We start from the raw sequence: 13,423 nt of genomic DNA on the forward strand, positions 1-13,423 counted from the left end.
CTTGACAATGCGGAACTGTTTTTTGTCTTTAAATGCTTAACATGCATGGAAACCCAAACTTAGATTACCGTATCAAATGAACTAACGCACTTATTAAACTGGGTGTCCATATAATAAAGTTAACTGAATATCAACAAACTGTACCTTAATGATATACACATATAGGAATACAAAAAATGAATATAATTGCAGATTTTTCCCAATTGGAAACAAATTGCAATTGCATCCGACTTTACAATAAAAAAGTTTAATATTAGATAAACACTAAATAATAAAGTCTGTTGTAACTTGTTACACAAGATAACAATGTCAAATCTGATATGGTTTATGCATTATCAAGTACGATTTTTGATAACGTAAATCAAGGTCCGATATAACGCCGCGATCAAACTCCTCACGTCACGTATTGACCAAACCCGTAAGGCGTCACCAAACCCGGCTCAATGTGCATTAATGCGTACGTGCATGAAGGTTATTCAAGAGCAGACTTATCCATTAGTCAACAATTAAGATATGTGTAACCTTAACAAGAAGGAAGTTCTCTACAAGTTTCCCACTGCCTGACTTTGCAGTACTGTACGATGGAAACGAAACTGTGGCTGCTGTTTGAGCTCAAATTCTTCAAACTATATTTTTGAATAGTCAACATCAATGTTTAAATACTTTGTTAATATTTGAAAGTCAAATGTTGAGTTACAAGCGAGTTACAGAGTTTGGAATTGTTTGTTTTGTAAACAAAGCTCGACGAGTCCTGTTATTGTTTACATATGTGTTGTATAGGTATAGGTTTTAATCTAATGTTCTTTTTGTTGATTAAATTATTTATGAAAACATTAAATCAGTTTATCTTGCTGGCTAAAAGTTATTTTGTCAAAGAAATGTAATTTATTTACTTAACATTATCTGTAAACAAATAAAAGACTCGAATTTTGTTTACATAACAACGATTTCTTTCTTCCGTATCTTGCTTGTAATTTGACATTTAACATTCAAAATTTGGTGAATCATTGAAAATACACAAGTTAATAATTTTATATATAAAAAATTCAAAATAAAATTTTCATCTCAAATCGTGTCTAGGTCCCTTTAAAGATCAAAAATATGATTGGAAGAGCTTTGCTATGTTCATGATGTTGTTGAAGAGGAAAACCATTGTGTACCAGTATTCATTAGAAACAGTGTCCAATACATTTACAAGAATTGTATTCAAAATTTATTTAATGTCCTGTCTCGAGGTTCAAATAAATTGTTAGTGTAACTTTATGAACAAATTGCATATATCGCATGAATTATTGGCTTGCTTTATATCAAAATTTTAAAGTTGAGAAATCAAAACGTTTTTCGATAAATTAACAAAGTAAGTGAGATGTCAGTTGATGCATTTTAACGGTATTTTTATGGGCTAGCATATATCTTTATCGTCCATTAGAAATATTCGATGTTTAAAAACACATGGCTTATTACAATGATTTTTATTTTAAAACCAGTGAATCAGCTAAAACAAAAACAGGCAAGCACATTGCTGTCATGCAACATTTATTCTTTCATCGGTGCTGGTATTGCCGACAAATTTCCGGGAATGTATATTGTCTTTGAGAAATAATTGCTATAAAAATTTGGAAATCTAGAGGAAGAAAGATACGCTAACTCGCGTTTTTGATATCCTTCATTTGCGCCAATTTGCAGCATAGTGTTCTGGTGTCTTGCAAATTATGAACGGATTCTGCGCCACGGGATCCGTTTGTGCACAATCTACGATATTATATAAAAATTTGGGCCATTGTGCTGGGTTATGTTTTATCGACCATCAATATTTTTAGGTTAACTCCTATGGAAACTTAAAGAACAGCAAACATACGTTTTGACATTTCCCATTACGGTTTTTCTATGGGTTGAGATAAACTTACTCAGTGATATAAATACGATTAGGCAGAATGATTTTTAATTTTTTATTTAGCAAGGATACTTCAATATCAAAGTTGAAAAAATACCTTCACTTTCATTCACCAAGTGTTTTCATTTTCTTAATAACACACCATTATTCAATTGTGATAAAAAATGAATATGTACTCTAATTATCATTAATACAATGCCCAATGGTATCAATTTCTCTTTTATTGCGAAAAATGATGTATTTTCCAAGATAATAAACACTTCTTTTCAATTTATACAGCTTTTTAATTAAAGTCATAAAAATAACTATTAATTTTATTGATCCATTTCTAAAAATTCACTTTGTAATAAATTGTTGAAGTTTAATTTCACGCAACGATGATATGAATCTCCGCGCCATATTTTCGACTAAAAGGAGAAATCGTTCTAAAATAAGTTACAAAAAGACGTAATGAATAACCTCTTCAAATATCTTTCATGGTAATCAAAATCACCTTGTGCGAATACAAAAAACAAGCCTTCTGCATTAGCAGAACTTTTAAAAGTTAATTATGCTTTCTAAAAATATATTTCATTCATTTCAAGAAATATTTCAACCTAATATACTTCGTAATTATCCTGGATATTTTGCAATGCAAGTCAGTAAGCGACATGCTCAGAGTTTTGGAACTCATATTAAATGCACCGATGAAATCGTTCGAAAACATATTAACACATTGTGAATCTTCGGTTTACGAGTGATTAACCTTCGAGGGGCGTGTTCGACTAATTCTCGTGTTGACGCTTTGTCTGGGTCCGTTGTAGCTAACAGATTTATTGAATTAGTTCCATTCATCCATATTGTAAGAAAGTCATTTCGGAAACAGCAGGTATAAAATCTTCATTACTGCGAAGTCGATTTAAGCAGCGGGACTGCGCATTAAACGAGCTATTACAGGCCAACGATATTTTAATTTTTGAGAAAGTGATCTAAAATACATCTTCTGTTGGATAAGTGATCTACATCAGTGATAAAGAATTCACGAGTATCTGCTATCCAGGCATCAGGAACGTTTAATAGAAAAAAGGATTTTAATGATCGAATTAATCAGTTTTGGTTTCTGTGGAAATGAGTCATATACTAAAGCGTTTGGGGCAATATTTGAATTTTAAACCTAACACAAAGTTTGTTTCCAATATTTCATTATAATTTAAATATCAAGGCGACAGTTGTGCCATTAGTGAATCATTATGTAGGGTAAAGTACAAAACGATGTCCTTATTTTCAGCTTTTGACTCGGTTTACCCATCACCCTATTTACTCGTTGATGACAAATCGTCATCACTGAATCAAACTGGTAGTCATAGAGCGGTCCAGCCAAGACTCAGTACTGGCTTAGAAATTTTTTTACTCCTTTTTATCAGCCTAGGAAAGCTTGAACTGTTCATTCAAAAGCATGAAATGTTCAACCTCTTCATGGTGGTGAATACATGTACCTTATCAAATGCTAGTAGAGTTTGGTTTAATAAGATAACACAAATACAAGTGTGCCAGTGGATAAAGATTAACACACAAATTGTCCCTCATACGAGGCTGGAAGCCCCACTAGTCCCTTATAAAAAGAATTGTTACCCACATTTGGTCAGGTTTTAATGGATTGGTCAGAATAGCGCCAATTTGAGAAAATGTCTAACCAACGCAATGGATATTGCTAATAAGTATTTAGATTTATATTATGTTTTTATCCCAGATGGGAAAAGGACACAAAACACAATCAAAATGTTTTAATTAATTACTTATTTATTCGAAATAACAGGATAAGTTATTAATGTATCTGCCAAAGAAAAGAAAAAAGAAAATTCTAATGCAATTGCATCATTTTTTTTTATTAAAGACCAAAACAAAAGTATTATGCCGAAATATTCAATTCAAATATGCGTAAAAAAGTATCTCAAAGATGTTACTGTAAAGAATTGAGTCCCTATTTAGAGTTAATGTTTTGATGAAAAAAATCAAATACTTTTACAGATTTTTTTTTATGTCTTTACAATGGAAATATAACAACGCTCTTTAAAAAGTAGTATTTGATTTAATGATCATGCACAAATCATTTCTTTAATCAATCTTTGTCTTCTAAGAGTTCCCATTCACAAGCATTGAAATTTGTCTCCTTTTATCTTTAAAAATAAGAAACAATTACAGGATTAGAAAACTGCATTGTCGCAAATGCATGCTGGATGTTGGTCCACATTACAAAGCATCTTTATTTACAGACCAAGAGTAAGACGAGGCCGCTTAAGTTATTACAAAGACGGATTAAGACTAGGGAGACTGAACAATTACCAGCACGCGAGACGATTTATTTCAATAAACGACTGGCGTTTATTGACCAATTACCTTTATTTCTCTAAGTCGTTTAATGACAAAATTACACGTCTTCCAATGGGGAGTATTTTTCCCGGTAATACTTTGATAGGAAATTAACTATTTAATAGCAATCAATCCGCTATACTAAGTATCAATATAACCGAACCAACCGTCTTTGAAATTGCTTTGGTTCTGCGAATAAGCCTTCTTTTGTGGCCCGGACAATTACAAATTGCCAAAATAGGACTTGGTAGTTATGGACGTCACAAATTGAGGCTAATTAATTCTTTCGTGGATAGAGGGTCGCTTCATTTTACACTCTGTGAGATGATGGAGAAAAACGTCCATCTAGCTACGTAAAAGACTTCCAGCATGCGAGGCCGGGACAGAGGTAGGGCACTAACATTGAAGGAAGGAGACTCAAATCAATAACCGTTCTTTTTATAATACCATACCGAACCACAGCCAGACATTATGTGCATCCTGTGGATCATTTGTCCTCGGTATTGTTTTCAGTATAATTAACGGTGATTGGGTATCAATGCAGCTGATGTTATAAAAATATGCAAATATATTTAGTTAAAATACATACAGAAAGTTGAACATTCAAACATAACATACCACATTACTGTTTGCAGCTTAGAAGAATCGACTCGTATAATGTATCAGACATAATTTGTAAACATAGTGTCCTTTACAAAAATTTAGATTATTGAGAATCAAAATGTGTACATGATTCTCAATAATCTAAATTTGTACATCACAATAGGACAGTATAATGGAACAGATTTTAAAAAAGCTTCTAAAATATTGCCCCTTGTTCCAAGAGACGTTTAGGTGTTTCTAAGCAATTACGTGGGCATTAACTTCTGATATTTTAAGAACTGACGAGAAAAAGACTTCCTTTTGTAAGACAGCTTAACACATATATCCTACCTGAACCAGTTGGAGAAATAAAAACAATTCCCACAGCATTATTAAGATTCACCAACCTATGTACACTCTTAGAAACTGTCGCCTCGGTGATAATGATTTCCGGGGAAAAAACTTAAATCTAATAAAAACGCATTCAAGTTTAGCATACTTTACGGGAAATTTTTTGACAGATATCGTTTAACATATCAATTTTATATCATAAAGCGAATAAAGAGTTGTGTCCCTTAGCTGAAGGGACTGTGGTCCATAAAAGTTTGAACATTATAGGTTTCCGGAAATATTTTGTCATCTACGTGTTCCAATATTATAGTCAATATGCATAGAATTATTTATTTGGCATCAAAAGAACGATATAATAAATTAATGATCAATATGATTACCGGTAATTAACATATTTACTGTCGTATAATGTCATTTGAATAAAAAATATTAAAAAATTGAAAATAAAGATCCGTACGATTTCCTTTAGGAACAGTCCGAGTTGACTTTCATATTCATCAGATTCATTGACGACGTTTTTAGAGTTCTGAAATATAAATTTACTAGGTGGCTTTAATTCAAGAGATATTTTATTTAGATAAATATTTAAATATTTCAATAGATTGAATTGGATCAAACAGCAAGCAAAATGCCTTTATATGCCTTTTCCTGTAGTCAAAGTCTTATATATATATATATATATATATATATATATATATATATATATATATATATATATATATATATATATATATATATATATATATATATATATATATATATGACAATAATTTAATGTTATCAATAATATTAGAAAGGGACACAAGAACAAAATATAAAAAGAAAACTAAAAAAGAAAGAGAGAGAAAAAGAAATAGAAAGGTACAGATCAATTGCTACGATGAAAAAAAAATTAGCAGTTGAGTAGAAAAATCAAAAGTAAATAATAACAAGGTCATAAAAAAAAAAAAAAAACAACAGTGGGAATAATAAATACAACAGGGGGAATAACAAATACAACAATTAAAAAAATAGAGAAAATGAAAAAAGTCAATCTTACCCGGAAGATTAAAATTGATAAGATCTAGTTTTAATATTTGTTGTGTTTTTATCTAAACACAGGAGTAAAAATAAAAATGATAGACATATTTTAAAAGGATTTATTAACTCATGGGAATGTCAAGTTTTATCAATATTCTAAAATTTCGTGGTTTTAATCGGGATAATTAAAGTACATGAGTCTATTTTCAACAAAATTTCACTCAATTTTCGATATATTAATTTTTCATACACATGTTCTTGAAGAGGATATAAGTAAGTTGTCAGCTGTCGATACCAAGATTTCACCTGGAAAAAAACCCTTAACAAGGTTAATTGTATGCGTTGATTGTAGAAAAGTAAAATATTTTTTATAAGACAGGTGTTTGTCAAAATTTGTATAAGTTAAATATTTTTCTATCTTAAGGTAACTGTCTGGTTTATTGTCTATGTCGTAACATTTTTTTTCTACAATGATTAAATTTTGGTTTAGTTAGGTATCAAATAATGTATATAAGTAATCATCTAAAACAAGGTTTTGTTTAAATGTTTTAAATGTTTTATTCAATTGCAAAACATTAAAACATTTTCTATTCTAGGAAACTATTTGACTTCTTGTATATAAAATAAACTTACATTATTTTAGGTACGGTTGGTTTTAGTGGTCTGTTGAATTTATATACAGTGAATATTTTATATTTATAGCAAGAATTGGTTTTACTTTATGTAATTATTGTTTATACATTAAAAGCTTTTTTTAATTGATGCAAGGATAAGTTTCGAGTTTTTACATTGACTTTACATTAATCCGAACATGGTTTTGTTTAAAGCAAAGGTTTTGGTTTTTTTTATTAATATACAACTAAAACGTTTTAATCTTAAGAAAAAGATTGGAAATGTAATTAAGGTTAATTTCTTCTTTGTTTTATTAGACAATGCGTTGCTTTTACTGTTTGCATTGATTTTAGATAATTCACAACAAAAGTTTAAAATCTTAATTAAGCAAGATATTTGGGAATGTATATACACAAAGTAAAATGTTTCTACGTTAGGCAGTCATTGATTGTTAATAAAAGTAACTGCCCATGAAGCAGTTTCTTCAACGGACAAATATGGACAAAACTTAAGGTTATACACAACCCATCTACGTAAATATGTTAAGATGAATGGACTTGGAATGTTAACATGACGGACTGCAATTTATTTTTGATAAAAATAACCCTCTGTGTCGTAGTATTCTATAGTTTTACTCTCCTCTTGAGGTTCAATTCGAGTAACAGATTCCAGTAATCCAATAAAAGGTTATCTCCTACTCGCCTTTTCTGTATCTTGTACTCGTCCTTTTCCTGTATCTTGTACTCGTCCTTTTCCTGTATTTTGTACTTGTCCGTCTTTTCTGAATCTTGTACTTGCCCATTACTTGTTTCTTACTTGTTAGTAACTTAATGTTTTAATCAATTTTAGTATAGTCGATTCTTTTTGTTTTTGTTTTGCTGTTGTCATGCAAACATATTTTGTTTTGTATTCATATCATTCAAATGTACAATGACTTGCTATGTTATGTAGGGAAAAGATGGCGATTACATGGATGTGAAGGTTTGGTTTTTGAATATGTTTTACAATGTTTTCGTAAATGTACTTTTCAGTTGAATTTGTTTGTGTGTATTTATACACTATTCATTTAGGTAAACGTTCTATAATGAATATTCATTATGTTTCCAAATTTGTAAATGTTTGTATCTAACATGCCTAGCATTTATTAAACAATTTAAAATCATATAGATATTTATCAACTTTAAACAAAAAATTTAATTGAGGTTAAATAAAAGGAAAACAAACATTTAAAATTTCAGATACAGTGAAATTACTTAAAACAGCTTTACAAGCAAGAAGAGGAACAGGGTTAACCGAACATAAAATGTTTCCTTTTGGGTCCATGCAGCTATGGAGACGGGGAGTACTACAATGCCAGCTACTTGTAACTTCATAACCCCGATTAAGAATACCTTTTAAATCAGTTTACTTTGAATACTTGCATCTTTTTTAAGACCTCTCCTTAACTATTCAATTTAATATCTAGATAATGGTGGATTTAAATATAACTGCATGTATTTGCTTAGTTAATATTCTCTGAAATATAAAAAGGAGCGAGCTGATTCGTATTTAAAAGTTTTAAAATTTCAGGAAGTAATAGTTTTATCAGCTGTAAGGGATAAAGGAAACTTTAATTTTGGTCTACAATAGTTTATCTTCTGTTTACTAATAGAATATACATTATTCTATGTACAAACTGGCTTACATGCTTTTTTCAAAATCATCGGAATATAAATATAAAAAATACTTCTTGTGCATGTCTTGAAATTTAAAGACTGGGCTAATGGTTAGATTTCAATCTATTGCTAATATCTTAAATGGTTTATAAATTGCAATTACTGATTGCAATATTAAGATATAACCACTCATGCTGGGTATAGTATTTCATTCTTGTTTAACCCTAGCTGATAACGTACTTGACTTCTTTTTTGCTTAAAGATATTTGCGAAATCACTTTATGCATTGGTTTTGTAAGTTGGTCAAGTGCTTCTGCAATTTTCTTCAGACTGGCGAATGATATACGTTTTACACCATTATTCGTAATTTCATCATTTACAACCAATTAATTATGCATAATCGCAATACTTAGATTATCTTTCAAATCATTGTTTGCGGCCATCCTGTCTGTTAATCCGAACCCGAGAGGAAAGAATAGACATGGAGTCAATTTGGCGACCTCGATCCCGACTAAGCGGAAATAGTATATGTCAAACTCATCAAGAGACAAACAGAACTCGCCTTGGGAAAACACTACATCACTTGGTCTGTAATCTCAGAGAAAACAAAGACGTGGGTGCGAATTATATCGCACTTTATTGTAATTGAATGTAATCACAGCTATAGCCGAATGTCGAAATTGTATAATATGTGAATATTAGGCAGTTACCAGTGATAAATCATTTAACTCGGATGTTAAAACTACTGATTACATAAAAGATAGTCCACAGAATTATTACCATTCTGTACATACCAAACTTCGTTAAAAGTGATAAATACATTCATTATAATACAATACTAATTTTTCTTATTCGTGGAAATATTTAAATTGATAGCCTAACAATAGAACTGAAGACGAGGGTAATATACTCACTTGCAAGTAGACCAGGAACATACCAAATTTTTATAGAGTATACATGTCTATTCCCGCAGGTGGCTCTCCAATGGTAGACCTGTAATGAAAGGAACTGGTGAATGCTTTCGTAGTGCGAGTGTATGATTATGACAGGATCTTACATATAACCCCAAAAGTAATGAACTTAATGTTCATCCTAACTTACCATTATATTGAGTTATTATTTGATAAGTAGATCTAAAAGAATGGTGAAAAACAAATTCCTAATAAAAATGATTTAGATATGTCCCTTTTCATTCATAGCAACCATTTAAGGTGATATGGGACACCTGTCGATATTAATGTGGATTAAAGTACATTATTACAAAACACTTTCATCGATTTAGAACTCTCAAAATTTTACTATATTTACCAGAAAAATGTCTTAAAAAATTCTTAGAAAGGTAAAGCCCCAGCAGGATTCGAACTCATGACTTACAAATTCGTAGTTAACCCTCTTACCCTTTGTGCTATGCTAATTGGGAAAGAACAGAATTGTAAAATTATACTTTCAATATGATAGACGTCATAGTATGGAGGTGTCCAATACAGCCTTACCTATTGATTGAAAATTGTTGAATCCTTCGTGAGTTTGGTACACAACATTTGTTTTATTAGTTAAGTAACCTACATCAAAGCTACAAAAAGCAGAAGTGACCAAAAAAAGAGTGTATGCCTAATGATAATATGATATAGTATACAACTTGTTCATATATATGAATTCTAACAAGATTGGTCAACACTCCAAATAAAATATCATCTCTAGAAGATTAAATTGTTATGAAAGCGATTATCAACGTAATTAATTATATGATATTCAAAGAAAAAATATAACATAGATGAGCTATGTTTGGAACGTTTGATAATCAAATAGATTTCATTATCATTGTGTCATATGGTTATAAAAACGCATATTAACAAGCATTCTGAGAGTATTGCATAAGCAATACACGTCCCCTACCGGTTTGTGGAAATTGTGAAAACGATGCACTGTTATGCAGAATATCGAACCCGAACATTAAAAAAATTTGAATATAAAAAATTAATTTTCTCGAAAATATGTCAACCAGGCGCTACAAAAGTGTAAACTTGATCTGTAGTTTGACATTTTGAAGCTGTTCAGCAAATTTCATATTATTCCTCAAACGCATAAAGAAAAAAAGTGTGGAAAACTGAAGTGGGACAGACAGACGGACGGACAGACAGACAGACGGACGGACTGACGGACGCAGAGGAAAGCTATAGTCCCCTCCGGTGAAAACCGGTAGGGGACTAATAAAACAGTACGTATCAAGAGTCTCTGTTCTACAAGCGAGGGTATACAGTACCAAACGTATGATTGTACTCAACAATCGTATGTATGTACTACCAAAGGTACGATTGTACTGTACAACCGATGGTATTCACTAGCAAACTAAGATATGGGTAAAGGTATGGTTGTGTTTTCTGGTATATGCATGCCTATGTTTTATTGGCATGGATATGAATGTTTTTTTTCGGTACCTGCTAGCAAAGGTTTTGCTTGTGTTCTACGAGCGTATGTACATGTGTATGCCTTGGTCTACTACTTTATAACATCTTCTACATGAAGAACAAGAAGTAAATAGACTTACAGGTATTGTCACATGATTTGAATTTTCGGAAAACACTCTCCTAATTAGAAAAAAATATTCTAAATGACAAATCTTGCCAAAAGCAAATCTTCAGTTCAAATTGTATTTTGTGACCAAATATATATATATATATATATATATATATATATATATATATATATATATATATATATATATATATATATATATATATATATATATATATATATATATATATATATAATAAAAGAAAAAAAGCAACACTAACTGCAAAACATTCTGGCTTTTTTTGCTTTTTTTCTTTTATTATATTTTTACCGGACACTGAGAAAATTCTTTTGTGATTTGGATATATATATATATATATATATATATATATATATATATATATATTTTCTTATGATGACGACGATGGACGATGTTAAAAGAAAGTGATTAACTACGAAATCATTTGTTTTGAGTTTTCATGCATGCTTCCTTAATGTTAATTTTTCCACACTTTTTCTTATTACATAAACGATATTATAGTTACACTGACGTATTGCGTTGTCTTTTCTGGCTAATTATATAGTGATCACTTTTGGGAACAATAATTATGAACAATATGCCCAACGAGAGTGTATTTTGATTTAATTAACCGGTTAATACCCGGTAGGTCTGAATGAGTTATGATAACCGATTGGCAATACTTCTTCGATTGCTACACTCATAAACATTTCAAATGGTGTGTATAAACATTGATAAGAGAAGGAAAAAAGATAAATGCAAGAGTACTTCTAGAATTAAAAAGATGATGACAAAATAGATTTAAATGACATGTAAAATATATATCATTTTATGATATCAGCATTACAGATAAAACAGGTAGAGGGGGCGCAAAGACTTGTAATTGGTGGTTTGAAATTTGAATGTATTTTTTTACTAAAAAAATATCTGATGTGTATTTTCATATAGTACATGAAAGTCAATAAATATGAAAATTAAATATTTCATATTTGAAACTGTTCATTCTGTTTCAAATTACCAGCGATTAGGGCAGCGTCAATTCTGATTTCATTTGTATATTCCTTAAAGGTCTTTATGAAGGTTGTTTTGCCATATTAAACTACTATTTGTTTGCAATGACAAAATTTGTATAATAAAGTGTTCAAATATTTGCAATTCACCCTTTTGTACTTTGGACAATATATATAATTCTTAACACACCAATTTCAATTTTCCGATTGCAAAAGTTTCTAAAAAGCCTTTGAGATGAAATAAAGCGTAGCTATTAGAACTATTCATGCTTATTCATGCTTACAATATACAAAAAGGAAAGCAATGTACCGATTCCTTAATTTTTTATGATCTTAAGGTTTTGTAAAATCAAGTTTTCCAAAATCATAATCTTAGGAGATATGGTGATTTGTCAGAATTATGTTCAATTCATTCCTAGTATTAAGAATTTTTTACCAGAGACAATGCTACTTCAGAATACACAATGATCATATTGTACCACAAACCTTACCCAGACACTGCAATATGATCATATTGTACTACAAACCATACCCAGACACTGCAATATGATCATATTGTACTACAAACCATACCCAGACACTGCAATATGATCATATTGTACCACAAACCTTACTCAGACACTGCAATATGATCATATTGTACTACAAACCATACCCAGACACTGCAATATGATCATATTGTACCACAAACCATATCCAGACACTGCAATATGATCATATTGTACTACAAACCATACCCAGACACTGCAATATGATCATATTGTACCACAAACCATACCCAGACACTGCAATATGATCATATTGTACTACAAACCATACCCAGACACTGCAATTTGATCATATTGTACCACAAACCATACCCAGACACTGCAATTTGATCATATTGTACCACAAGCCATACCCAGACACTGTAAAATGATCATATTGTACCACAATATTTACATTTGCAAATATGTCCTCTAGAATAGCGAAAACGTTCAATTCTGTATGAACTTTTTCATGACGTCACAATTATCATAGCACGCACTTTTCGCTTGTCGCTTGGATTATTATAAGCAGAAAATCTTTGTAATATCAATAGTTTCTATTTCTCAAACGTAAATATAAGTAATAAACAGCAATGTTAAAAAGTTCACCAAAATATGAAGTTGGTTGGTATGTGATCAAATCTACTGAGAAGCCCTTCGGGCTTCACAGGATTTGATCACGTGACCAACCAACTTCATATCCCGGTGAACTTTTTAACATTGCTGTTTATTACTTATAAATCTATTTTATGTTTAGTATGTTTTTTACTTATAAATCTACTGAGAAGCCCTTCGGGCTTCACAGGATTTGATCACGTGACCAACCAACTTCATATCCCGGTGAACATTTTTTAAATTGCTGTTTATTAAACAATACCCATGTCATAACG

Source organism: Magallana gigas, chromosome 8, assembly GCF_963853765.1.
Source record: "Magallana gigas chromosome 8, xbMagGiga1.1, whole genome shotgun sequence".
NCBI classification, from domain to species: Eukaryota; Metazoa; Mollusca; class Bivalvia; order Ostreida; family Ostreidae; genus Magallana; species Magallana gigas.